Source organism: Helianthus annuus, chromosome 5, assembly GCF_002127325.2.
Source record: "Helianthus annuus cultivar XRQ/B chromosome 5, HanXRQr2.0-SUNRISE, whole genome shotgun sequence".
NCBI lineage: Eukaryota > Viridiplantae > Streptophyta > Magnoliopsida > Asterales > Asteraceae > Helianthus > Helianthus annuus.
In genome coordinates this window covers 104,952,783-104,980,380 of record NC_035437.2, presented here as the reverse complement: position 1 = coordinate 104,980,380, position 27,598 = coordinate 104,952,783, and positions in this window count along the sequence as shown.

Below are 27,598 nucleotides of genomic sequence, written 5' to 3'. Positions count from 1 at the left end.
GCCTACAAACATGTAATGTTTTATATGTGTGTGTTTGTATGTTTGTGTTTATTTAATGTCTAATCTAAGTTTTAATGTTAAACAGGGTTTGAAACATCTCGCTATGTACCGCAAAACTCACACGGATAAAGATGGGAATTGGGTTGACGCGGTAACCGAGCAAAATTTTGTAAGTATCTATCTAAAGTATGATTCTATATATATATATATATATATATATATATATATATATATATAATCGTCTTCGTAAAATATAGCTTAATTTACAACGCGGGATTATGGGCGGAAATGAATATGACGAAGAAGACGGTGGTTCTCAACCGCCAAATGAGGTTGCCGCGTTTAGAATGTGTTGGGTGATCGACGAGGATGGTATGGGGGATTGGGCATAAACCTTCTTCCAATATGCCCTTGAATGTGTTGGGTGCGCAACCACAAACTCCACAACCCTTTTCAGAGGTAAACTATACAATTTTACTGTAAAAAGTTATACAAGTATCAATGAGCGCATGTTACCTTGGCAAACGCATGTTACTTTGGTAAATATATGTTGGTAGTATGTTAAATGCTAATATAGGTTTTGATATGTATTAATGTAGGAATATGTTTCGAGTTTGTTCCAAACCCTGATATTTTTAAATCAACTTGATTCCTATCTTACTTCGAAGGGAAAGCAAGCCACAAACAACGATGATGACATTTTTGACAAAGACAGTGAGGATGACGATGTCTATTGAGTATTATCGACATATGGCAGCTATCTTGTAGTTTTCGGATGTTATTTTAGGATGTTATTATCGACATATTAAGTATTATGCAATTTTAGGATGTTATTGTATGGATTAAACATTTTATATGATTTTAGGATGTTAAGTATTATGTTTACTTAGTTTGTTTGTGTTGCGAAAAACTGGAAAATTGGCAGATTTGTATACAACCGAAAATATTGAAAATGCAGCAAAAAAATTGAAAAAAAAAAGACTTTTCGCCGCGACATGTGTCACCGCTATTGACACTTACCTTTAGCGAAGACTTAATTCCAACGACGCGTGTCGCCGCTATTGGTTTATATCAATAGCGGTGACATGAAGCAATAGCGACGACAAGAGGGCCTTTGTCGCTGCTATCAACTATAGCAGCGCAGATCAGGCCTTTTAGCGGCAACATTTGTCACGGGGACAATTAATTAAATATCTAAACAATAGTTAAAGGTATCCATATATCCATATATTGCCCAATTGAATATCTAAACAATAGTTAAAAGTATACATGTATAGATTATAAATTATATTCATAAAAATTACTTTAATAATGCATAATATCAACTTTGTACTTTTAAGAGAACCACAATTAAAGAACTACTAAACGGAAGCTAGATAAGCTAGATGGTAAGGTTGGAAATTCGTGGTTTAAATCATACATGCAATACATCTAATCATATTTACATGGAGGATGCAAAGTTATTTTTTGACAAAGACTTGCGTGAGGCGATTGAGGACTTGGTTGTTTGTGGAGGTCCTTTCTTTAGAGACTTCCAATAAATATTTACTTCCTTACCTATTAAGTTACGGTGTTTGGGGTTATTCGGCTATAAAGGCTTCATCCTATGCCTTTGTGGCCTTTAAGGCCTAATCTTGGGTGTTACAGGACCACATCATACGAGACATTGGCATATGCGATATGGATTCTGATTATGTTTGTTCTTTGGCTTGTCTTCGTGATACGATTCCAAGCTTCCATTTCAGTGGTTTCACTAATAAGGACATCGCCTCCTAAAGCCAAACATGCATTGGCGAGTACTCTTTTTAGTAAATTGTCCATGACACTGAAGTACAGTCTGACTACAAGTACACCAAGGGTATATATAGAACAAGATTATGGTTAATTCCTTAGTCAACAAGTTAACTAAGTGGGCCTAAAACCTAATTAGGGTCTGTTGTCCTAATTAATTAGGGTCGAAAATCAAAGCCTACAAACCCAACACATAGGAGTAATCATCAGCAACCTTTTTTGATGACAACATCTTTTGTTTCTAATCAAGCTCTCTCTCAAAGGTGAGAAGTTTGCATTGAAGTCGTGCCAGAGTCATTTCCTTGAATCCAACAGAATTTCTCAAAACAATTGCAATTTTATTCCACTTATCAGGAAGAGATCTCATAAGTCGGTGACTCGGAGCAAGATTTGTATAAGTTTGATCAACAAGCCTTAGCTCACTAATTAAGCAATTGGATTTCTCAAACTGTTGAGTCAGAGATTCTCCCTTAACAAGAGTGAATGTTTTATAATATTGGTTCAAAATTTCCCTGTTGTTCTCTTGTACCTCATGTGTACCTCCAAACAATTCATTCAAAGCATCCCACAATTCCTTGGTATTCTCATAATGGAGTAATGTAGCATAGATTCATTGGATCAGGCTATGGCCAGTATCCCGAATGCTTAAGCAACGAGCTCCAATTTTTGTAAATCTTGCTTGGAATAGCCTGTGGGCTTCTTAGGGACATTTGTGTTTGGTTTTTTGGTACTCGACATAGAAGGAACATTAAGACCATAGACCATCGACCTCCAAAAACCGGTGGTCTGCTGGGATAAGTGGTGACACATCCTTCGTTGCCAGATTTTAAATTCATGGCGAAAAAGCATCAGAGGCTTGGTTGCCAATCCGGTATAAATTGTGAGGATCATGAGTGTTCAACATCTTCTTTGAATTCTATTGTGTTTTTTCTCAGAAAACACAGAAACGAAACAATTTGCTGTTTTGAATTATCTAATTCTTCTCATTTCCTGATCTATTCAATCAATTATCATTTTGAGCTCAGGTTTGTCTTCTGAATCAACTATTAAGTCAATTTAGTGTAACCTTGCTTTGATACCAGTTGTTGGATCTAAGAGTGTGTGTTTGTGTGTGTTTTTTTATAATAAACTGTTTAATGATTCAAGTGATTATCAATACAAGTAATTTATAAACACATTATTCAAACATAAACTGGATTTAGGAAATGATGGTCAAATGATTTCAATATTACTGACTATAGCAATAAATCAAAGTACAAGTTTTCACTTTCTCTGTCTCTCTCTCTTACTTATGCTTTTCTCTCTCTATAGATTATTTGATCAAAGGATGTTCAGTTGTAAGAGTTATAAATTACATCGTGTATTGTTCTATTTAAAAGAGGAAAGAACAGCTGGTGATGTCACCATGAAAGCGACCCAAAAATAACCCAAAAATGTATAATTGCCAACACTTTGCAAAACTGCTGGATAGTATACTAAAACAACTGAAAAGACAGACTACTGAAAATTACAAGGAAATTGTTGGGAAATCAAAACTATAGGAGGAGTCCAGTACTTTGGTTCCTAGTACTTTAGTCTTCAACTGTTGACTAGTTGACCAACAGTTATCTTCAGCTTTGACTTGTTGACCCAGCACTTTGTCTTAAGTTATTAACCAGTACTTTTACAATTCAACACTTTGACTTGGTTTCCAGCTCTTTAATCCTAGTAGTTCTTTTCCAACTCTTTTGGGTGGTTGTTTATGAAGCCTTTAAAGGGGGAACTTTTTGGTACTTTGACAATTGCTTACATCAGGCAAGAAATATGGTTCATTTGGGTTTTGGCTTTTATCATCAGCAGATCTTATATAATCCAACACCACTACACATGGTTTAAGTGGTTTGTTCTTTTTGCCATGTGGCGTCCATATCATCAAGGCCTGAAAATTGGGTAAAATGGAGTAGTTGTTAGACATGTAAAATTAATGGGTTTGGAATTGAAAAAAAAATATTCAATTGGTCAAGATAATCATCAACCAATCAACATATCTCTTTTTCTCTCTTGCACTTCCGAGTTCAAACCACGTACAACCTCCCGAAAAGCCAAATCACATGAGGAGCAGGTGGTGTTAAACATATGGTTGCACATGGTTTGGCCAACCACATGCCCACTACATATGGACTTAGTGTAAAATAGAATAGATCTAACCTACAAATGAGCTGGGGGTGGAGTCGTAAGGGAGAGACCTTGTATTCTAAGTGACCCAACTTTGATTTCTGCTCTCTTCATTAGTTTCTACGGCACCTGGTGATGATGGGTGACTAGGCGGAAATCGCTAGTCTATCCTTGAACTGAGCGAGTTTTACCTCACTGCACTACCTTGCCTTCGGCCGAGTGTTCACAGTCTTCGGGCTTAGGTAAGGGTTTCCCCTAATTCGGAGATGAGTATATTCTGATGTGATTAATTTCACCAGTAACCCGTTTAAAGGATTCGCTAATCATTAAAAAATAGATATAACGTTTATCCATGAAACAAATAACAATTCTGACATATGAGTAATGCAGGGTCAATTTGGTCAATTTTGTGAGGAAGGGAAAGGGATGGTTTCGAAAGTTGGGGTATATCCCAACAATAGCACGCATAACCAAGGTAGGTGGGTGGGGGTATAATTGTAAATGAATACCAGCATTTACTTCGGGTTGTCTCGCTGACATACCCCCTGCACACTCTTCTTCTTATAGTTATTGACTTATTGCGAATGTTCAAATTGTTTATATTTTGAATTGAATAATTTGTGAAGTGTTATTTCAGAATAGTATATATTTAAAACCACCATACATGAATCTATCGACTTTGCGGGTCTTTATGAGTAAACCATAGTATAATTTCATCGTTGTGACAGAAATTCGATCGGTATTGATTTTATTCATTATAGTATCGGTACGGTGTAGATATTTGGTATAGCAATTGAAAGAAAAAAAAACCATAAAAAATAAATTTTGATAAGTCTAAAAAGATATCGACAGTTCGGCACATGTTTTGCATCGAGACTTGACTAGGGGTGTCAATTGTGTTGTGTTGGCTAGTTTAATTCTTCAACTCTAACCAACCCATGTTTTTATTCGTGTCGTGTCGAACCCATTTAAATCTGTGTCATGTTTCGTTTCCACCCGTTTGATGTTTATTGGTGTTGAGTAATAACAAGTGACTTTGTTACAACTTTAACAATCAAATACGTTGGTTCAAATGATTTTTTTTTTAAATATAACTAGGTTTATAATCCATGCGCGTGTTGCGGCGCTCTAAACCGAATTGTTCTCGGTAGGAAGATTTACGTACCGGTGTCGAAGTTGTTTGGAATGTATTTATTCAATTCTTCACAATACCGTCGTCACGATACCAGTACGATACCAGAAGTCGGTATATATCAACATAAATAGAAAACCAAAAATATAAAATCAGTTAGGTTTTCGTTCGAAAACATGTTATCGATCAGAAAGATTAGATCGAATTTAAGAATCTAATGACTTCTTAGGGGTCGTAAACATGCAGAATCAGGTGGCGTTGCCGTGTTACGTCGTGGCTCCGCTATCGGGGGCGGTGGCCAGCCGCCACTCCCTTACGATTTTGTTCCCAGACTCTCTCGTCGTCTACATAACCTTTCTCTCTTAAACCCTCAGGCGTTGTTCCTTCGATTGGGGTTGTTCCTTCGGTTGGGGTCGTAAACATGCAGAATCGGGTGGCGTCGCCGTGGCTCCGCTACCGGGGGCGGTAGCCAGCCGCCACTCCCTCAGGATTCTGTTCCCAGACTCTCTTTGACTCTCTTTTCTATCGGTAAACATCTGCATCTCTCAGTATATATGTCACATGCATAACAACATGAGCACACGTGTGAAGTGTGGGTGATGTGTCAAATAACCATCACTAGGGGTGTGCAAAAAACCGAATTAACCGAAACATAACCGAATTAAACGATAAAACCGAACAAAAAAACCGAACCAAATTAAAAACCAGTGGGTCGGTTAATGGTTTTTTTGAAAACCGAATGTAGCGGGTCGGTTATGGTTATCAATGTTTCCATACCCACCATAACCGAACCGAACTATGTAATATACTAACATATACAAATATGCAATAACAATTTATTCCATGTTAAAAACTTAATATATTTTAAGCTAGGCTAAATACACGATTAACCAGCCACAACCGACCCGCTATAACCATCAAAACCGATTAACCATAACTGCCATAACCAATCGGTTATGGTTATGGTTATGGTTATCCATTAACCGACATAGCGGTTATGGTTTTAAGCCAAAACCGACCCAAACCGAGCCATACACACCCCTAACCATCACCAAGCAACATAGGTCTAATGAATATGTGCGAGGCAAGTGCTGGCACTATTCATTCAGTTCTATTATTATTAGATAACTATTCATTCAGTTCTATTATTATTAGATATAGATTGGCGTAGTTTATTAATTATTTTTGCCTTTATCTCTCATCACCAATTACAAACTTAAGTTTATATGTTTAGCTCGATGTTAAACGAGTCGATTGAAAATGATTATAGAATTAGTTAACTAATAAAATAAATATACCGGAAATGAAGAGTTAATAACAGAGTTCAAATGGAAAAATTCTTTACCCCTTAGAATTTAATAGTTAGACGAAATATTAAAAATAAAAATATATTACTTTGCATGTTAACATTTGTTACTTCTGAAACCTAAATACAGAACTTTTTAAAACCCTTAAACAGGTTGACAGGTTAACCCACTTTTTATACAGGTCGTATTCGGGTTAACTGATTTATTAAACATGTCATGTTCGGATTAAACTTTGTAATAACACGAGTCGTGTTAGCAATCCAATTCCGTTTCTTTTTTTTTTTTTTTTGTCGTGTTGGGGTTGTGTCGGAAATTGACAACACTAGACCCGAGCATGATATAACATGATTCATAATTTTCAACTTTTTACTTGAGTGTTTAATGTTTCAAACTGGGCTCCGTACACGACCAGGCTTTACAAACCCTTTTAAGTAATGTGTAGCCCAGTAGCCCTACCAATAATTTGGACTCTGCAATCTTGCTTAAGTTCACTACGTTCACTTGTAAGTTTTTTTTTTTTCCTTCTTTTTTTTACACGTGTCAAAAATATTGAGGCTTCTGAAATTGGATATATGGATGAGAATTGTATTGAGTGCAGTCAACGGCCCACTATAACCACAGGTCCTGAGGCCCACATCATTAAGAGGTTTTTACAATTACTCTTACAGTTACTCTTGAGGTAATTCGCTTTTTATTTGTTTTTATTCTTACAAATGTACAAATGTTTTAAAGTGACCACTTAAAAATAGTTCAAACATATGTCTAACGAATATATCGAATCGGTTTTTGGGTTATTCAAGTTATTTAAATCAGGCTATTTGAGTTTTGATTATCAGAAAGTGAATTCTAACTCGAAAAGAGACTTGAATATGAAAATTTTGAATTCGGGTTGTTTAAAAAAAAAAAAAGTGTTATGAGAAAAAGTATATAAAATAAACAATATTATTATTCGACTACTTAGGTAGCGTTTGGTATGAAGGAATGGAAGGTGAAATGGAATGGATCATTCTGATGGATTGAAAAAAAACATGTTTGGTTATAATGTGGTAATGGAATGGAGCATTCCAAAGGAATGTAACTCCTTCCAAATATAATAATTTCCATTCCTTGGTATGTAGATGTTTTTTTTCCATTCCTTCAAGGAATGAAAAGAAATATGTTATTATTATTATTATATTTATATTTATACTTATACTTTATTTTTGGATTTATATTTATATTTATATTTATTAATATTCATACTAATATTAATATATATCAAAAATCTATTATTAATTTTTTATCATTAGTATATTATTATTATTATTATTATTATTATTATTATTATTATTATTATTATTATTATTATTATTATTATTATTGAGGCAATTATATTTTTGTCGTTTTTGTTTATCAAATTGTACATAGTAATGATTCATTCTATTCACATATGAGTAACCAAACATCACAATGGAATGGAATGATCCATTTCATTCCGTTGTCCATTCCATTACCTCGCCCATTTCATTCTCTCATCTATTCCATTACCCCATACCAAACAGACCCTTATAGACAATAATACACACAAATTTGGATATTCAACAAATGTTGATGGTTTCTAAAAGTATCTACTCACAATGTTATGGTAGTTCCTGAAAAAATAGATGGACAACCTAGTTATTTAAAATTAAAATTAAGGAAATAGGTGTGCACAAATACAAATAAAATTAAAATTAAAATTAAGGAAATAGGTGTGCACAAATAAAAACTTTGATTAACAAAAGATTACTAATCGACGTGCTTAAGGACTTTAAAGAATCTAGTAGCCATTTTTATAGAGGTCCAAATTATTCGAGTCGAGACCGAGCTCGACCAGGTTTGGGCTCGAGCTCGGCTCGTTTATTATTTATTAATTAATATATCAAATAAAAATAATATAAATAATAGACTTTCTAGGCTCGCGAGCTCGTTAAGTGAAGCTCGGGCTCGGATTCGTTTACTAAATAAGCTTATTTTTAGGCTCGATATCGGCTTGTAAACAAGTTTAAATAAGCTCGGCGCGTCTCGGCTCGTTTACACTAAGGCTCGAGGAGCTTAACGAGCTTTACATGCGAGGCTCAAGCTCGGGCTCGATAAACAAACGAGCTTTATTTTAGGCTCAAGCTCGGCTCGGACTCGATAAGGCTGGCTCGTTTCGAGCTTTTTCTCGAGCCGATCTCGAGTAGCTCACAAGCCACTCGGCTCGTTTGCACCCCTACATTTTTAGTTAAAAGTAGGGCAAGCTAACCTGAATATATAAGAACATTAGTAACAAAAAATTACAGAAAACTTGAATTTAACAAGTTAAGATAAATTAAACAGGGGTATGGGAATGCTAAAAAATGTCACAATTCCTATCAAAACTTGGCTGCTAAAACAAAACTTGAAGTGGAATGTATTTGCTTAAAGGATCAGATCCAAACATGGTTCTAACGTTTTTACATTAAACAAAACAAAGCTTATAGTTTGTCAAAACGGTTTGGTAAAACATAAAACAATCGACTATTACACACTAGTATGAAAAAATGAGTGTCAAACAAAAGATTTTTCAAACCAGAATAACATCAAAGTAATACAAAATCTTTTAAATGGTAGGAAATTAAAGATGGATTTGTTACTTAGTGATATGTAACTATACAATAGTAAATGATCATATCCAAACATGGCCCTAATGTATTTAGATTAAAAAAAACACAGTTAATTAGTTAATCAAAATAGAACTGTTAAAACATAAACAATCTCCAACCATTATTACACAAAAATCAGTTGTAGTGCAACTCCAAACGATGAACAACAGTTATCAGACATGGAACTAAGAGCCATAAACAGAAAAGAAGAAACGAAAAGCATACATTCCTTGGAACATAACAGTAATCGAATAGCAACCTTGAGATTCCAAGAACAAAAAGCAACAACGGACATAAGAAGCAACATGAATTAATGCAGCAAGGATATGGATAAAGAAACCTGAAACTTTAAGTAAACAATTAGAAACACAATGAATTAAATTTAACATACAAAATCTCAAACAAAGCTTAAACAAATACTAAATAACAACATGAAACGAAAATGGGAAAACGAAAGCCAAAACTTCCATAAATGTAAAACACCAACAATCTGAGATAGAAAACATAGACAATCAAATCGGTGATGAAGTTTCACCATACGTGTGAGAGGAGCCAGAAAGGCGAGAAGAACGGTTCCGAAACAAAAGTGATTAGTGTTTTAGAATGAGAGGCAATCAGGATAAATGGTCGTTTGGCAACATCTGAATGGTTAAGTGTAGAACCAGTAAGAGGTCTGAACCATTAAGAGCCTATATAATGCTAACCATTCAGAGGCAAATGTCTGACCAATTCAGATTAGAGTTCTTAATAAATCTTTCCCATTCAGAGGCAAATGTCTGAATCATTCAGACATCTGCTCGTGAAACAAACAATCTGAACCATTAAGTGCTGAACCAGTTAAAGGTCTGAACTATTAAGAGTCTCATTAAGAGTTAAACAAACAGCCCCTAACTAAATATCGGGAATGGATCCTAAAAGGATTCGCATGACACTACAAACCGGGTCATGGAATAGAAGAATTCCTTAGAAGTTAAAACGTGGCAAAAGGTTGGCTTGGAGCCTGACAACTGGAAGAGAAAAATTATACATTGGACCGAATATAACCAAAACCGGCCCATAACTCATGTTTAACTAACGATCCCTTATGGTTATGAGACTACAAGGTAGGTATGGTGATAGACCATCCTTGGAGGATGATCCGCCACGTAGGCGATACATCATAGTCCTCTCAAGGATGGATCATCCTCCAAAACTAGGGGGCATGGGAGGATGGTCCTAGTCATAGTCCTCCACCACTTTTATGTTTTTTTTTTTAATCTTCTACTTTTTTTTTAACATTTAACAAATAAGGTAACAAAATATTTTCATTAATATTAAAAAACATTACATAAACTTAAAAAAAATTAAACTTAAAAAAATAAATTAAAAAAAAAACATAAACTTAAAAAAATAAAGTTAAAAAAAAACTTAAAAATATCCTAAAAACTTAAAAATATCCTAATTTTTTAGCGAGAGATGGGGTGGCAGCGGGTAAAAAAATAGATGAATTTTTATAAAAAGGGAAGAGGGTTATAAAATGTGAGAGAGATGTGAGATTGTAGTTGGTGAAAAGTTGTGAAAAAATGAGTAAAAGGGGTGAGTATTTATAAAAATGGAAGTGAAATGGGGGGAATTAATAAAATAGCCGTTGAAAAATTAATTAATTTTGTTTGTTTTCAACGTTCAAATTCGGATGGGCCCACAACTTTGGAACGTCGCCAACGGCGATAATCGGACGTGGAGGACGCGACGCACCGGGGGCGGCACGGTGTTTGGTGCGGCGCCGGACCGGGACGGTGTGGGGACGTCCCCCATACCGTGTAGCCTGATTAATTAATCTTTTTGGTTATCAGTCAGTGGAAGATTCAGGAATTAGTTGTTGGGGTGCGAAAAAGGTGTTTAACCATATTTTTAAGGGGTGCGGTCGGGTTTTTTTTTTTACCTAAAATAGACACTAATTTTTTTTTTCAAGGGGTGCGGCCGCCCACCTTGGCTAAAGAGTAGGTCCGCCCATGTTATCAGTTATGGTTAAGCATCAATAACCGAACCGAACCGACCTTGCATACACATACATGGGAGATGCGAAACAATGTAGCGTGACTACGTAATCTACGGTTATAACTAGTTGATTTTCCGGCCGCGCATTGCGGCGGGGACTTAATGTCTGCGAAACGCGTGTCGGCAACGGCAAGCAGATACCGAATATCAAAACACAAATAAAAATGATGTGGTAACGATAGTCACTTCGTCCTAAAAAAACGATTTTAAATAATCTAATATATAATAATAGGAACCACACGTCCTACATGTTGGAAATTCGGTTGTTTTCAGTTTAGTTATTACGGTACTAACACGTTAAAATATGGATGAGCACGGTACAGGTAACGACACCAAAAGTACCAATCCGGAAAATCATCGAAATTAGGTACAGGCACCGAAAATGCTCGGTACCATACGGTGTGGTATTTGCGGGTAAAAACCGGTGAATACCGGTGCCGTACCGATACCGAAAATGTCAAAAGTCGGTATCATTCGGTACTGAAAATATACCTGGTTTGGTAAATTTGATACCAGTACCGGTACCCGGTACCATTTGCTCATCTCCTTGATGATGTTACTATTCATTGGGTTGTGTATGAAAAGTAATCTAAACGGTGCAATTACTTGCGTTGCTACGTTGTTACAGGATTTGATGAGCTCGGTACCAACCGGTACAGAATATACCGTTACTAAAAATCACTAAAAGTGGGTACCGGTACCGAATATACTGGCACGGTACGTTTCGGTACCGGTCGGTACTGGTACGGTACCAGTATTTGAGGGTAATAACCGGTGAATACCGGTGCCAAAACAATACCGAAAATGTCAAAAGTCGGTACCAATTCAGTACCGAAAATATACACGGTCTGATAAATTTGGTACTAATACCAGTACATGATACCATTTGTTAATCCTATTGATTGTTCATTGTCTTCAAATTTGAATATATAGGTAATTAATGATGTTACTGTTCATTCTCTTTAAATTTTAATATTTGAACTAGTGGATATTTCCGAGCGTTGCATCGGATATTCAGTCGGTATCAGTTTGGTTCATTATAGTATATGTATGATACCGGCACTCGATAGCCGAAAGACATATGTCGAGGAAGATATTAACACTTGTTTTATGTCAATAAAATAAGCGGAAAAAAAAAACAAATCGCGGTACCGGTACCCATGTTATATGCGTAGCGTTCCTTACGGTAGATAACAAAAAGAAATTGATTATATTTGACGAATAAAACTTTGATCGAAACATTGATAAGAGTAAGAACGTCGCACCGGTAAATTTAAAGCTTTACAAAGTATTATATCATATTATTAAAATAACTAAAATGCTAAACGACGTTACTTTATATAAAAAAACAAATGCATGAGAGTTGAGACAACTTTGATGACATATACTTTGTTTTGCTCACTTACAACAACAACAACCATACCCAGTAAATCCCACAAATAGCAGAGCTACTTATAGAGTCTGGGGAGGGTGGGATGTAGACAGGCCTTGCCTCTATCCATAGGGATAGAGAGGCTGCTTCCAGAGAGACCATCGGCTCGAAAACGAACAGCAAACCAACACAACAAGTCAAAGAATATAGTAAGAATACAGAAATAAGAAGTCGTCCATTACCAAGAAAGTAATTAGAGTGGCACAATATAATGTAAATCATGTATCATAGTATACAACATTATTTGGGCATAAACACAATGTAAATCATGTACAATAGCATACACCATCATTTGGGCATAAACACAAAAAGGTAATCACTGGAAAAGTCCCTTAAAGAATAAGAAAAACCTACGTCCATGAAATCCACCTAAGACCGCTAGAAGTCCTTAACCCTAATCCTACGCCTCCACGAAGTCCTATCGTGGACCATGTCCTCAGAAAGATGCAACTCTAGTAAATCATGCCTAATCTGCTCATCCCATGTCAGTTTGGGTCTGCCTCTTCCTCTCCTCCCCTGCACAGTAAGAGTTTCCACTACTCTAACTGGTGTCGTTGCTTCCCTCTGCTTCACATGCCCAAACCATCTCAATCTCCCCTCCTTAATCTTCTCCGATATACTAGCCATTCCTAATCTTTCCCTAAAAACCTCATTTCTTATCCGATCTGACCTCGTGTGTCCACACATCCACCTCAGCATCCTCATCTCTGCTACCTCCATCTTGGCGCTTGTGTCTTCTTGATAGCCCAACAGTCTGTTCCATATAGCATAGCTGGCCTAACTGCTACCCTGTAAAATTTCCCCTTTGTTTTGCTCACTTGTACATTGCTATTCACAACTCAGTTTTGAGTAAAATTTATATTAAGATGTAGATAAAATAAGCACGTTACAACGACGTATTCAAAATTTTATCGAACATCATACTTTAAAAGTTATAAAAGGAAAAAATATGTTTAAAGTAATATAGTAACAAAATAAATAAAATAATATGAAAATTTGTTACTATTCATCCCCCATCAACTTTAATATATAGATAATATATAGATAATATTTGAATATATAGGTAATTGATGATGTTACTGTTCATTCTCTTTAAATTTTAATAGGGGGCTATTAAATGTACCCCCTCTTGTTACTTTTTATACCTCCTTTACATAAAATCACATTTAAACTTGTCATATTTACCCCCTAAACAAGTCATATTTTTTTAAAAGTATTCCTTTTTGTTACAAAACAAATTCAAAAGTGTAAAAATATATTATAGACGTTTTCTTTAAATTGTTTGTTTTTTTATATTTATTTGAAAACCATATTTTTTTAAAAAGTTTTCAGATATTGTTTACACTTTCTCGAATAGTATTTTGATTATGTTTTCTTTTATTGAACATCTTTACAAATTACTAATAACTTTTTTCATATAAAAACAATAATAAAAAAGTTTTGAATTTTATTTTTGAAAAAAGTCTACATTATATTCTTTTCCTCGTCTACTTTGTATTTTAAATGTCATATATTTATTATTTTAATATTTTAAAATGTTTTTTTTTGTTTTGGAACGACTTGAAGTGGGTATCTGATGCGTGGTCGAAAACCGATAATTATTCGTAATTATGTTTATGCTTTTATGTGACTTTTGATTTCAAATTACCTACTTTTGATTAGAATTATGTTTTACAGGTCTAACGGAGTTTGTGTTGTAGCTTGGTTTCCGCACTCACTACAATATCCGAAACAAGAAATCACGTTCGTCTAACGATCCGTATAGGGACCTACACTCCGATCACAACCCTTACTACCACTAACGCATTATTAAGGGTAATTTGGGTATATAAATATTATATTTGACCGGGACACGACACTTCGATCAGTATCTCATTGAATCTGTATAAACAATAATACAAAAAAATCCACATACATTTTTGAAATCAACCAGTTTAACATATTTTTTTAAATGAAGTAGAGAAAAATATTTGTGAATCAACCCTTTTCATTTGTTTTCCTGTAGGAAAGTGTTCACTTCGATCGAAGTCTTAAACTGGTTTTAACATGTTTATAGCATACCCTTTACATTAATTAAATTTGAATTTATATAGATTGTTAATTTATAGGTTTGATAAAATAATTTTAGTACCTATTGTTTATTTGTTCACTTACATAGATGGTTTGAATGATTAATATGTGTTAGGGCTGTAAACGCTATTTTAAAAGAAAAACTTTTTACTTTTTTGATAAATAAAAATTGTTAATTATTTTATAAACACCTCTAATGTATTAAAAATAATAAAAGTAAGACCTTTAAAATACAAACTAGATGAGGAAAAAATACAATATAGACTTTTTTCACAATGAAAGTTCAAAACTTTTTTTATAAGAAAAAATGTTATTATTTATTTGTAAAGATGTTGAATAAAAAAATCATAATCAAAATACTATTTGAGAAAGTGTCTTTAGAAACAATATATGAAAACTTTTTAAAAAAATATGATTTAAATAAAAATTAAAAAATAAATATTTAAAAAAAACGTCTGTAATCTTTTTTACACTTTTGAATTTGTTTTGTAACAAAAAGAATATTTTTTAAAATGATGATTTGTATAGGGGGTAAATATTACAAGTTTTAATGTGATTTTATGGAAAGTGGGTATAAAAAGTAATAAGAGGGAGTACATTTAGCCTACCCCTTTTAATATATAGGTAATTTTTTTCCTTGTATTTACTAAAGTTCCTATTTTCTGTTAGTGCATGCATCTGTCAACTTTATCTTGTATCGAGTCTTGCACTAGATATGTTAGATCAGGGCACGTTGTACGAGAAAATAGGAGAATTAAGGTTAATTAGGTGTGATTTCGCTTGAGGAGATGATTCCGCTTGAAAGTGTCTTGTGACATTTCAAGCGCAATCAACATGGTCCTTATTTCGCTTGAAACCATTTCAAGCAGAATCAGACTTCTATATATATATGTGTTGGAGCGAAATCATATGTATTGATTGTGAAATTCATAGCGAGGTGCTGCCGGTTTGAATTCTGAATGTAATCGTTGTTAGATCAATCAACAAAGTGTTTAAAGTGAAGAACAAGTTGTTTCTAAGTCTGTTTCTTGTTTTCCGCACCTGAAACAGATCAAAACTCCTCTGAACGACTCGTTCAGGTCAGTCGCACGATCCTACAAGTGGTATCAGAGCTCAGGAGGAGGAGTTCTGCAAATTATAGCCTGATTTCACTGTGTTTTCTGACTTCTACACCTTCTTTCTTGAATTGAACAAGTTTTCACGGTTAAAATCGGACAAATTTTTCACAGATTGTGTAAAAATACAAATTAACAAAGCCTTGAAAGAATCAGTTTAAAATTCACAGTAAAAATAGCAAAAATGAACCTTTGAACTGTTTCCGCTCGAACGAACAACTTGAGATTCCGCTTGAGTTTGGGATATTTCGCTCCAAATTACCTGATTTCGCTTCAAACTTGATATTCCGCTTGAAGAGATTCAAGCGAAATCAGTGATTTTGCTTCAGATCAACTCAGTCAGATTCCGCTTGAAGGTTGCTGGTAATTCCGCTCCAACCAGTATTCCGCCTGAAAGTGAGGGTTGGTATTCCGCTTGAAAGTGAGGGTTGGTATTTCGCTTGAAAGGGTTGTTTAGTAATCCGTTTGAACTTGAATTGGGTTATTTGTCTTGAATCTGATTTCATCATGAGTGAAGAATTATACAACGCATTCGCCACATCCCCGACTACTCCGGCTTCCATTGCTCAGAACATGAATTTGGAAAACGAGACCGGAACTTTACAAAAGCCCCCGAAGCTAATGAGCATATAAGAGTATTATGGATGGAAAGATAGATTCGAAAACTGGGTTCAAGCTAACAATCTGAGATCATGGGAATGTATTCTGAAGAAGTATGTTCTACCACGGACTGATCTGCAAGTTGAAAAAACGATTTCTGAATTTAGTGATCAAGAACGTGACATGTACAAAGCTGAAAAAATGATGATCATTCTACTTCAGCAAGCCATTAAGGAAGACATCTTTGTATTGCTTCAACATGACAAGACATCAAAATGAATTTGGGATGCTCTCTGAATCAAGTTTGAGGGTAGTGAAAATATGATTAAGAGCAAAAAGGCACTACTGAAGAAAGAGTTTGATCTTTTCACTAGTTTGCCCAGAGAAGCAAATGAAGCTAAGAATCCATTCGGAAAAGATGACTACTACCGAAAAGCCATATATCAACAAGTTGGTCAGCAACAACAACAAGAACCACAAGTGGCTCATGGTAGAAAAGTGATCGAAGATTCAAAGAGAGCATGTTTAGAGAATCAAGATAATTTTAGCTGGAACAAATACATTTCATCCGACAGCAAAGCATGCTTAATCAATCAAGATGATGAAAGGCTACCTGAAGGATTTAGCTGGGATATGTTTGTGGATGAAAAGGGAGAGTTTAAAGCTTTCATTGCTAAAATCGTGAAAGAACCAGACATGTTTACCGAGTGGATGAAATCAATTGGTGTTAGTGTGAAGAATGAAGATGAAAAATCTGTTCCATCTGATGAAAGCTCACAAAGTTCAGATGAAAGTTCAGAAAGAGAAGTTATGTTTGATCAAACACCATCTGATTCTAGTTCATCGGATGATAGTTCTGACAAATCAGTAGAGTTTGATCAATCGCCAACTGATGACAGCAGTGATGATGAGGAAGAAAAACATATTAATGTTGCAAAATCTCATCTCTCTCCTGAAAGTTTTCATTTTTATTTTGCAGATCGCTTGGAAAAGCTGAAGGAGAGACGAGCAACAAAAGAACAAAAGCAGATGAAGTCTGAAAGTGTTGCTCAACAAGATGAGACTGTTCAAAATGAAGAAGTTAAAATTGTTGCTGAGGAGATTAGTAAAGCTGAGAAGGTGACTGAAGCTGAAAAGGTTGTTGAATCTGAAAAGATTATTGAAGTAGAAAAGATTGTGGAAATTATCAAGCCTTGCTCAAAGTGTTTAGAACCATGCAAGGAATGTGCAACAAAAGACGAGAAGCTGGCAGAGTATGAGAAGATAAAGGAACAATTACTGTTCAATCTTAACTATGTGAAAGAATCTTATGACGTATTGAACAGAATAGTAACTGGTCTTCAAAAGACAAATTCTGAGAAAGAAAAAGCTTTGACAATGATGAACGCAACAATGATGACGAAACAAAAAGCTATAAATTTCTATATCGAAGAAAGTGCCAAATGGAAGCAAGAGTTGGAAACCGAAATTGAGAATGACAGAACCAGACGGTTATTACAGAGTTATTCTAGTTCTGATTATCTTATTGATCGAATTTATCCAACTGTTGCAGGTTTCGAAGCTTTTCAGGATGAGAAGTCTAAGAAGAAGGATACTGGTAAGAAATCGATTGTTAGCTATAACAAGTGTCCGCCTCCGATCTGGGAAGGTTATTCTCCCAGAAAACCAAATGAGGAGCAACTGGAAAAGGCAGTCAATATAAAGTTAAAAACCGATACAACTGATGAATTACCAGAAAACATTGACGTCACTTTCACATCGTCTGACACTGATCATGAGTCTGAGTTAATCAAAAAGGTGGTCGATCAGGTGTTGGATACTGATGAGGAGTCAAAGTCTGAGTCTGAAGGGTCAAGTTCGTCAGTCAACAGTTCAAAATCGATGGTTAAAAGGGTTTACAGTAAAGAGTTTTTGTTATCAAAATCAAATTTGGATGATGAAGCATTTGAAGTAGCATATACTTTAAATGATTCTGACAAATTATATTCTGACAACGAGTTTCCAATAAGAAGTGTTAGATTTGAAATGATCAAAAAGGTTCTCAAAATGACAGAAATCAATATTTCTGAAATAAAAGACTTAAATCTTACCGGAAAACCTAAAAAATACACTTCAAGAGTTCAACAACGTTTAAACAAGAAAAAGGGTTACAATTCTGGTTCTGGTTTTCAAAAGAAACCAAACCATAATGGTAATTTCGAAAACAAAGGACTTGGTTTTATTTCACCAGAAAATTATAAAATGACAAAAATTCTAAAACAAAAACAAAATTTGTTTCAGGTGGAAGTGCCGAGGAAGAACAGAAGAAACCTTTCTGGAGACAATCAAACCAGGAGTTTCTTGCTGAGAAGAAAAGTAAAGGAACTGGAGTGTTTCATCCAAAAGAGACTAGAACCTGCTTCAAATGCAATGAAGTTGGTGACATAGCATCAACTTGTTCTCAAACGACAAAGATAAAACAGGGAGTTTCTGAAAAACTAAAAGAAAAAGTTGTCGATGTTGAACCACCAACTAAAAATTTCAAAACTTTTGAAAATTCAACTTATGAAGTTGGTGAGAGTTCAAAGAAAAAAATTTTACAAAAAGAAAGCCAAAGACAACCAAGTATGGGTTGTTAAGAATGTTTCTGAAAAAGTCGGCGATGAATCTGATTCCACAAAATCAGAAGAGCCACAGGTTGAGGTTAAAAAGGAAAACTCAGTACCTCCGATGGATGATGAGAACTTTCCACCATTGAGGTCTGAAAATTTTAAATCAAAAGTTGGTAAGGTTGAGATATCGAATCAATTCTATTCTGAAAAGAAAGAATTTGATGTCGATAAAGAGTTTAATGGAAGTGTGAAAAAGATTTTTGGGAAAATGGTTGATAGAAAGGTGAAAGGGGTAAAAGAGTTTTTTGAAACAAAGAAAGCAACATATACCCTGACTGAAAGTGAACTTGATAAGCTATCATCCAAACTTGCTGAGGCTTGGATGTCTGTGTTTAATATGTGAAAAACCGGACTTGCCGGAGATCCCAAGTTTGTAATCGTGGATCAGGAATCGGCATCATTCTTGTTTAAAATAGATTTTGGTAAAAAATTTTGAAATTTTACAGGTTAAGTGTGACTTGCCGGAGCTTCCAGGTTGGTAAGTGTGAAGCAGGAATCGACATCTTTATTGGTTATATGTATTTGTGTAGATGTGATATTCCTAAAATTGGTACAAGTTTGGTCTTACAACTGGTACAGAGGTTTAATAGTGCATACTTGCAAGTGGTAAATCAGGGACATTAAGTTGTACTTGATTTTCTACAAGTGGTTAAAATTTGAACAAGATGATGAACCCCGAACCTACAAATGGTGAAACAAAACTGATTTTCCGGAAAAATTATTTTGATTAAAACAAACTTAAGTGTTTTGAAATCTTAATGAGGAAATAGTTTGTTGAAAAAGGGAGTTCTGATTGTTTATGCCAAGTGGATGGCGAATTGATGCAATTTGATATCGGTTGTCACTTTACTTATACAGTTTGTTTTCAAATTTCTTTTAAATATGTTTGCATTTTAGGGGGAGTAAAAATTTCAGAAAATCCAAAAACATTAGAAAATTTGAAAAAGCACAAAACTCATTTTTGTTTTGGAAAATATTGATAAAACAACAAAAACATGATAAAATGTAAAAAGAGTTTTGTTGAGAAAAAGAGGAAATGATAGTACATCAGTGGACTGTCACAACATGCTAAAGAAATGGAAAGATAAAATGTGATAAACAATCTCACTGATGATATGCCAGTAGGTTTTTATACATTTAGTAGATTGTGACGAGATATAAATCTAAATTTCAAACTTGCTTATATCGTGGGTAACATTTCTTGGATATATGGGTAACCCCCGAAATCTTGTTTGAAGGTCCCTCTTTCTGAGATACTAGGTCTTTATACTCAGTGATATCTAGGGTATTATTCCGGGACTTCTGCTGAATGGAAATTCTGACCTAGTCCCCGTATAATACTTTCCGCATTGCTTGAAACACAGCACCGCCCTCAGCATAAAAAATGATGAAACATTGAAAAATGCTAATCATGTGCTGTTGAAGAAAAGATCCTCTAAAGGGGACACACCAAAAGTCGAGCCGTCATCTCTCTGCTGAACGGAAGTTCTGACCTGAGCACTCACGGTTTCGCACCTAACCCCTTTACAGATATCATCTGTGGTGATGTGCACAAAATGCAACATATAAATTACATCAATTGTGGCTTAAAACTAACCCTTTTTTAGAACTAATGTTGGAAAAAGTGTGCTTTTGTCTTCCTTTTGTATTTTCAGGATTAAATGAGCTCAAAATAACAAAAGAAGCAAAAAGACAGCAAAATCTAACATAAATACAAGAAAGGGAACAAAAGTGATATGCCCGACACCCGACAGCATCTTCCCAAGCAAAACAAAGAAGACAGAAGACTGAACACGCCCCGTGCTCAGTGAGCACGGGGCCGTGCCTAAGTGCCTGCAGAAAAGACAAACTCATAGAAGCTTCTGTTGCCCACCACGGGGCCGTGCCCAGCGGACACGGGGGCGTGGTCAACTTCCTGCAGGCGCATTTATTGTAATTGCAAATTACAATTAATGAAGAGAGAGAGTCAGATGGACACGGGGCCGTGCCCAGCGGACACGGGGCCGTGCCCGAGCTTCTGTTCAGCCTATAAATAGGAGTGTATGGAGCTCTTACAACTCATCCCTTGGCACACCACCTCTTTCACACTTCACCCACCACCCACCACCATCACAACACCATCATCCACCACCATCATCCATTGTCCATCATAGAGTGTGTGAGTCGTCTCGGGATCCAAGATTGATCGTAAGAGTTCTTGACAATCAAAGGCCATGTTTGCCTAAGTCTCTTACATCACTTGGTGAAGACAAGTGTTTAGTGTAATACCTTTTATTTTTAATCTTTTGCACTTTTTAATTGGTTTTGTATTAATGACTTTAATTACTAGTTTCTTATGTTGAAGGTGATTCTTCCTTATCGTTTGTCCGTGGTGTCTTGGCATTATTTTACTGTCTATATAAAATAAAAGATTTTCACCATTCATATCTCCACGGTCTATATGGAGGTATGTTGGCTACCTGGTCGGGGGTTAAGGGAACGGTTTGATAAGAGCTTTGCCATTGTTCAGTGTATAGATCCTGCAAAGGACCTGGGTCAAATTTAGTAGGACCTCCTTCAATACCCAAAGGTATTGGATGGCGGGGGTCCAAACTCATTGATCCCCTCATAAGTTAAACTACTATTAAAACTTTAACCCAGCTACTTAGGACTGTATCCCTGCTGACTCGGACTACTTAGCTGAGGGTAACGTCGCCTTCAAAAGAGGGGCCTACCACATTATGCATCAATAACTTAATTAATTATCTTTCAATAATCCGACCCTTTAGGATTGTATCCTTGCTGACTCAAACTACTGGGTTGAGGGTAACATCGCCTTCAAAAGAGGGGCCTACTACAATAACTAAGATAATCTCTTAAACAAGTGCAAAAGTGCGAAAATAATCAAAGGTTACACTACACACGAGTCGGATCCAAGTGATTCATCTTGTCTATCTGTTTTTATTTTTATTTTATTTTTCAGCATTTTAGTTAGTTTCATTTTCTTAGTTTAAAACATTTTTTCTAACATTTTGATTTGATTAGACGTTGAGGATAAACCGGTACTAAAAGCTCTTGTGTCCTTGGACGACCTCGGTATCTTACCAACACTATACTACGTCCACGATGGGTGCACTTGCCCATATGTGTGTTTAGTGTTAGTAAATATCGTGTTTTATAAATTTAAAACTTGGCTAAAAAGTGTAAAAAGGGCTTAAAATATATACCTGAAATATAACACACTTCACGCACATCAAGTTTTTGGCGTCGTTGCCGGGGACACAAGGATTTTAAGAAAGCTTAAAATCGACGGCCTAATCTGTTTTTCAATAATTTTTCAAAACGCGCGCACATTTTTCTGCATTTTAGTTTAGTTTGCATTTACAGTAGCCTGAACACGGGGCCGTGTTCACTGAACACGGGGCCGTGCTGCATATTTTTCATTAAACACCCAGATACAGAGTCTGAACACGGGGTCGTGTCCACTGAACACGCCCCCGTGCTCATCGAGACCAGTAACTTTTATTAAAACGCCCAGATACAGACCCTGAACACGGGGCCGTGTCCAGCCTCTGTTTCCGTCTTTATTCTTGTTATCTGGTCCCGAGACTCAGTTGTGGTCTGTTGAGTGATCCCTATTGATCAATACTCAGGAGGCTACAACTACACCTATGAGGAGGATGATTATATGAGAGACTATTGCACTAATTGTGGAAACCCGCACTCGGTACAATATTGTAACTTATTTTAACCATCCAATTCATACAACTATTATGAGGAGCCCAGGTACGAGCCATCAACTTCATACACATCCTATGAAGACCAAAGGTATGAACCTTCTCCCTCATACTCATATTTTGATGAACCAAGGTATGAACCCTCATACTCATACTTTGAGGAGTCAAGATATGAACCACCACCTTCATACACTTATTATGAGGAACCATGGCGTGAACAACCCACCTCATATGAGTACTATGAAGAACAAAATTACGACCCTTCCATCATATACTTACAATGAAGAACAATGGTATGAACCATCTACTTCATATGAGTACTATGAGGAACCAAGGATCGAACAACCGGATTCAAGCTTTGAGGATCCCGATCCTTTCTCTATCACCGAAGTGACCGATAGGATATTAGAACACATTAAAACTATCGAACGGTGCATAAAAGAATCTCGCGCAAGGGAAGAGGGGTCCCGCGCAAGAGAAGAATTAAATAAAAAAACGATAGTTGAAGAGTTAAAAATGGAAGAACAAATAAGTGAAAAACCGACACATGAGCTAAACAACGAAAAAGGTGAGGCCGATAACGTTAAAATTCAAGAAGAGTCTAATTTTGAAGAAATTAATCTCTTGTCACTTTCTTTTGAAAATCATTGTTTAGTATCAACTCATGCTAAGTTTTTAAAAGAGCTAAACACTAACTCAAAAATTGAAGAAATGGTAAGTGTTAAGTTAACTAATGATCTAACTTCGCTAATAAAAGAAGACCCTTTTGAAATAAACATTACACCGGTTCCATGTTTTTTTCAAAATTCATTTATTAGTAACGTCACCATTGATAAGGATCTTTGTGTCTACATAATGCCTAATTACATTTTCGAAAAATTAAGTATTAGTGATTTTGCTCCACTTCAAATACCCATTTTTCTATCTAATCGGAGAGTAATAAAATCAATCGGTGTAGTTGAGGACGTCTTGGTTCAAACAAATCAAATGGTTATTCCAACCGACTTTGTCATCCTCGATGACGCTCCTCTAGTGTTGGGAAGACCTTTTGTAAAAACTCACGAAGCTTTGAAAAACCGGAAGTTTAATAATCTACCTCTTCAATTAGGGGCATTCAAAAGGATCATAGATCTTGAGCGTTCAAGGAAATATCCTTTTGGCAACAATGACCCCCTAATTTAAGATGAAGATGAGCCACCCGATATAAGTGAAAAGATTGACCACTTTGTTGAAGAAGAGGTCGCCATAGAACAAACCTTTAAAGTTCTTGATCTAGATGAGCCCCAAAATAAGGAGTCTCCTAAAGACCCGCCCCTTGAGCTCAAAGAACTTCCAAAAGGTTTGGAATATGCTTTTCTAGACAGGGATGGTAATTCACCTGTAATTATTTCATCTAAATTAAATAGTGTAGAAAAAGAAAAATTAATTAGACTTTTGAAAAAACATAAAAATGCGATCGCTTGGAAGCTTGTAGATATAAAAGGAATAAGCCCTTCCATGTGCACGCTCAAAATTCTGATGAACGATGACTACAAACCAGTAATACAACCACAAAGGAGAGTAAATCCAAATGTCCAAGAAGTGGTTAAAAATGAGGTCATCAAACTACTTGACGCCGGACTTATTTATCCTATCTCCAATAGTCCATGGGTGAGTCCCGTCCAAGTAGTCCCAAAGAAAGGAGGTATGACGGTAATAACTAATGAAAAGAATGAACTAATACCAACGAGAACCATCACAGGATGGAAAGTATGCATAGACTATAGACGATTAAATGAAGCAACAAGGAAAGACCACTTTCCTTTGCCCTTCATTGATCAAATGCTAGAACGACTATCCGGTCATAAATTTTACTGTTTCTTAGATGGTTTTTCAGGTTACTTTCAAATTCCAATAGCACCTGAAGACCAAGAAAAGACAACTTTCACATGCCCCTACGGAACTTTTGCTTATCGACGCATGCCATTTGGTCTATGTAATGCCCCTGCAACATTCCAACGTTGCATGGTAGCCATCTTCCATGATATGATAGAAAAAACAATGGAAGTCTTCATGGACGACTTTTCTATCTTTGGAGATTCATACGACCAATGCCTCGATAACCTCGAACGAATGCTATCCCGATGTGAGGAAACTAAGCTCGCCCTTAACTGGGAAAAATGCCATTTCATGGTAACAGAGGGAATAGTACTCGGTCACAAGATCTCGAGCGAAGGAATGGAAGTTGATCGAGCAAAAATAGACACAATTTCTCGACTAGCTCCCCCTTCCTCCGTTAGAGCCATCAGAAGTTTCTTAGGGCATGCCGGATTTTATTGACGGTTTATCAAAGACTTTTCGAAAATTTCAAGACCTCTAACGAAATTACTTGAAAAAGATGCGCCTTTCATCTTTGACAAGGATTGCAATCAAGCATTTCTAACCTTCAAGGAAATGCTAGTCAATGCACCTATCATGATAGCGCCCGATTGGAAATTACCTTTCGAAATCATGTGTGATGCAAGTGCCTTTGCCGTTAGAGCAGTCTTGGGACAAAGAAAAGAAAAGCATTTCCACCCGATTTATTATGCTAGTAAAACACCTAATGATGCACAAGAGAATTACACAACCACTGAAAAAGAATTACTAGCTGCGGTATTTGCTTTTGATAAATTTCGTTCTTACCTTGTTCTTTCTAAAACTGTAGTCTATACAGATCATGCAGCCATCCGATACCTCTTCAAGAAACAAGACGCAAAACCCCATTTGATCAGGTGGATTCTACTCCTCCAAGAATTTGATATTGAAATCAAAGACAAAAGAGGGGCAGAAAACACAGCAGCAGATCATCTTTCGCGCCTAGAAGACCCAACTTTGGAGGCCACCAGGGACGAGCAAATCAACGAAAAATTTCCAAAAGAGTCCCTGGAAATGGCGGAATGTAGACAAGAACCATGGTATGCCGACTACGCTAACTACTTAGATAGCGGTATAGTCACCAAAGGATGGCCACATCACCAAAGAAAGAAATTCTTTGCTGATGTAAAGCATTACTTTTGGGAAGACCCTTATCTTTTCAAAATATGTGCCGACCAACTCATCCAAAGGTGCGTACATGGCAGCGAAGCACGAAGAATTCTCCGCTATTGTCATGAAGGTCCATATGGAGGACATCATGGTGCCGCTAGTACCGCACGAAAGGTATTTGATTCAGGATTTTATTGGCCGACCATTTATAAAGATGCGCAAAGTCTTATCAGGACATGTGATGCTTGCCAAAGATTAGGTAATATTTCTTCCAAAAACGAAATGCCACAAAATGGTAGTCTCGTTTGTGAAATTTTTGATGTGTGGGGACTCGATTTCATGGGACCTTTCCCACCGTCAAAAGGAAACAATACTTGTGGCAGTCGATTACTTGTCTAAATGGGCCGAGGCCGAGGCACTTCCAACAAATGATGGAAGAGTAGTGGTAAGATTTCTGAAAAAATTATTCTCTCGTTTTGGAACACCTAAAGCATTAATAAGTGATAGAGGTACCCATTTTTCCAATCATCAACTCGAAAAAATCTTAACAAGATATGGGGTCTATCACCGGGTCTCAACAGCATATCACCCTCAAATAAATGGACAAGCCGAAGTGACTAATAGAGGTTTAAAACAAATACTTGAAAAAACCGTAGGTTTAAATAAAAAGGAATGGGCCGATAAATTTGATGATGCTTTATGGGCTTTTCGAACTGCTTATAAAACCACTATAGGCACAACCCCATATAAGCTCGTCTATGGAAAAAGTTGTCATTTGCCAGTAGAAATAGCCCACAAGGCCTACTGGGCAATAAAAAATGTAAACTTGGATTTAGAAATTGCAAGCAAAAATCGATTTTTTCAAATAAATGAATTAGACGAATTAAGGAATTATGCATACTCTAACTCGGAAATTTATAAGGAAAGAATGAAAAATTTACACGACAGATACATTAAACCTAATGAATTTCGAGTGGGAGATCTGGTTCTATTGTTTAATTCACGACTTCGATTATTTCCGGGTAAACTAAAATCTAGGTGGTCAGGACCTTTTTCCATCACCCATATTTTTCCTCACGGTGCAGTAGAAATTAAATCTCGGAATGGAATTCCATTCAAAGTCAATGGCCAACGGCTGAAACTCTATCGAGGATCCATTGAGGATGAAGAGGAAGAGATCTCGCTTCAAACGGTCGACGAATAAAGGCATCCACCTCATACCTGGTATGTTACGAACAAGTGGGAAAACATCGAAATCGGTAAGTCTTTTAACCAATTTTTTTTTGGGAAAACAGGGCACTCACACGAGCACTAAAAAAATTTAAACTTTGCTCGGCATGGGGCCGTGTCCGTTGGACACGGGGCTGTGTCCGCGCAACTGTCGGGATAAAACCCTCTTTTCATATCAGTTACACCATTCCACACGCCCCGTTTCCCCAAAAAACGCTCTGGTCCAGGCGATTTTCCGCAGATTTTCGACGTCTCCTCTCATTCTAACAACATCAAGGTATGATTCTATCATCATTATTAGTTAGATTAGTTACTTGTATGTAGTTAAAACATCAAAAATTTGGGGAAAATCTGGGGTTCTTGAAGTTCATCCGGATCAAACCTCAAATTTTTGCAATAATCTGTTAGTATTAGTTTAGATTAGTGTAATGAGAAGTAAATACACTTGTATTGTTGATAGATTTGCCCGATTTCTCTTGAAAACCCCAAACCCTTGTTTTTGAACCGAAAAAGATAAAATTGAAAGGGTAAACGGTTTGTTTTGGGAAAAACGGCAATTGGGGTTTCATTTTCGAGGGAAACCGCACCTACTTGGCCAAAAATTTTCAGATTTTCGGGACCGGGTCGAAAAATGCAATTTTTGAGTAACAGACGCCTGGACACGGGGTCGTGCCCGCTGAGCACGGGGCCGTGTCCAGCTCACTGTTTGCAG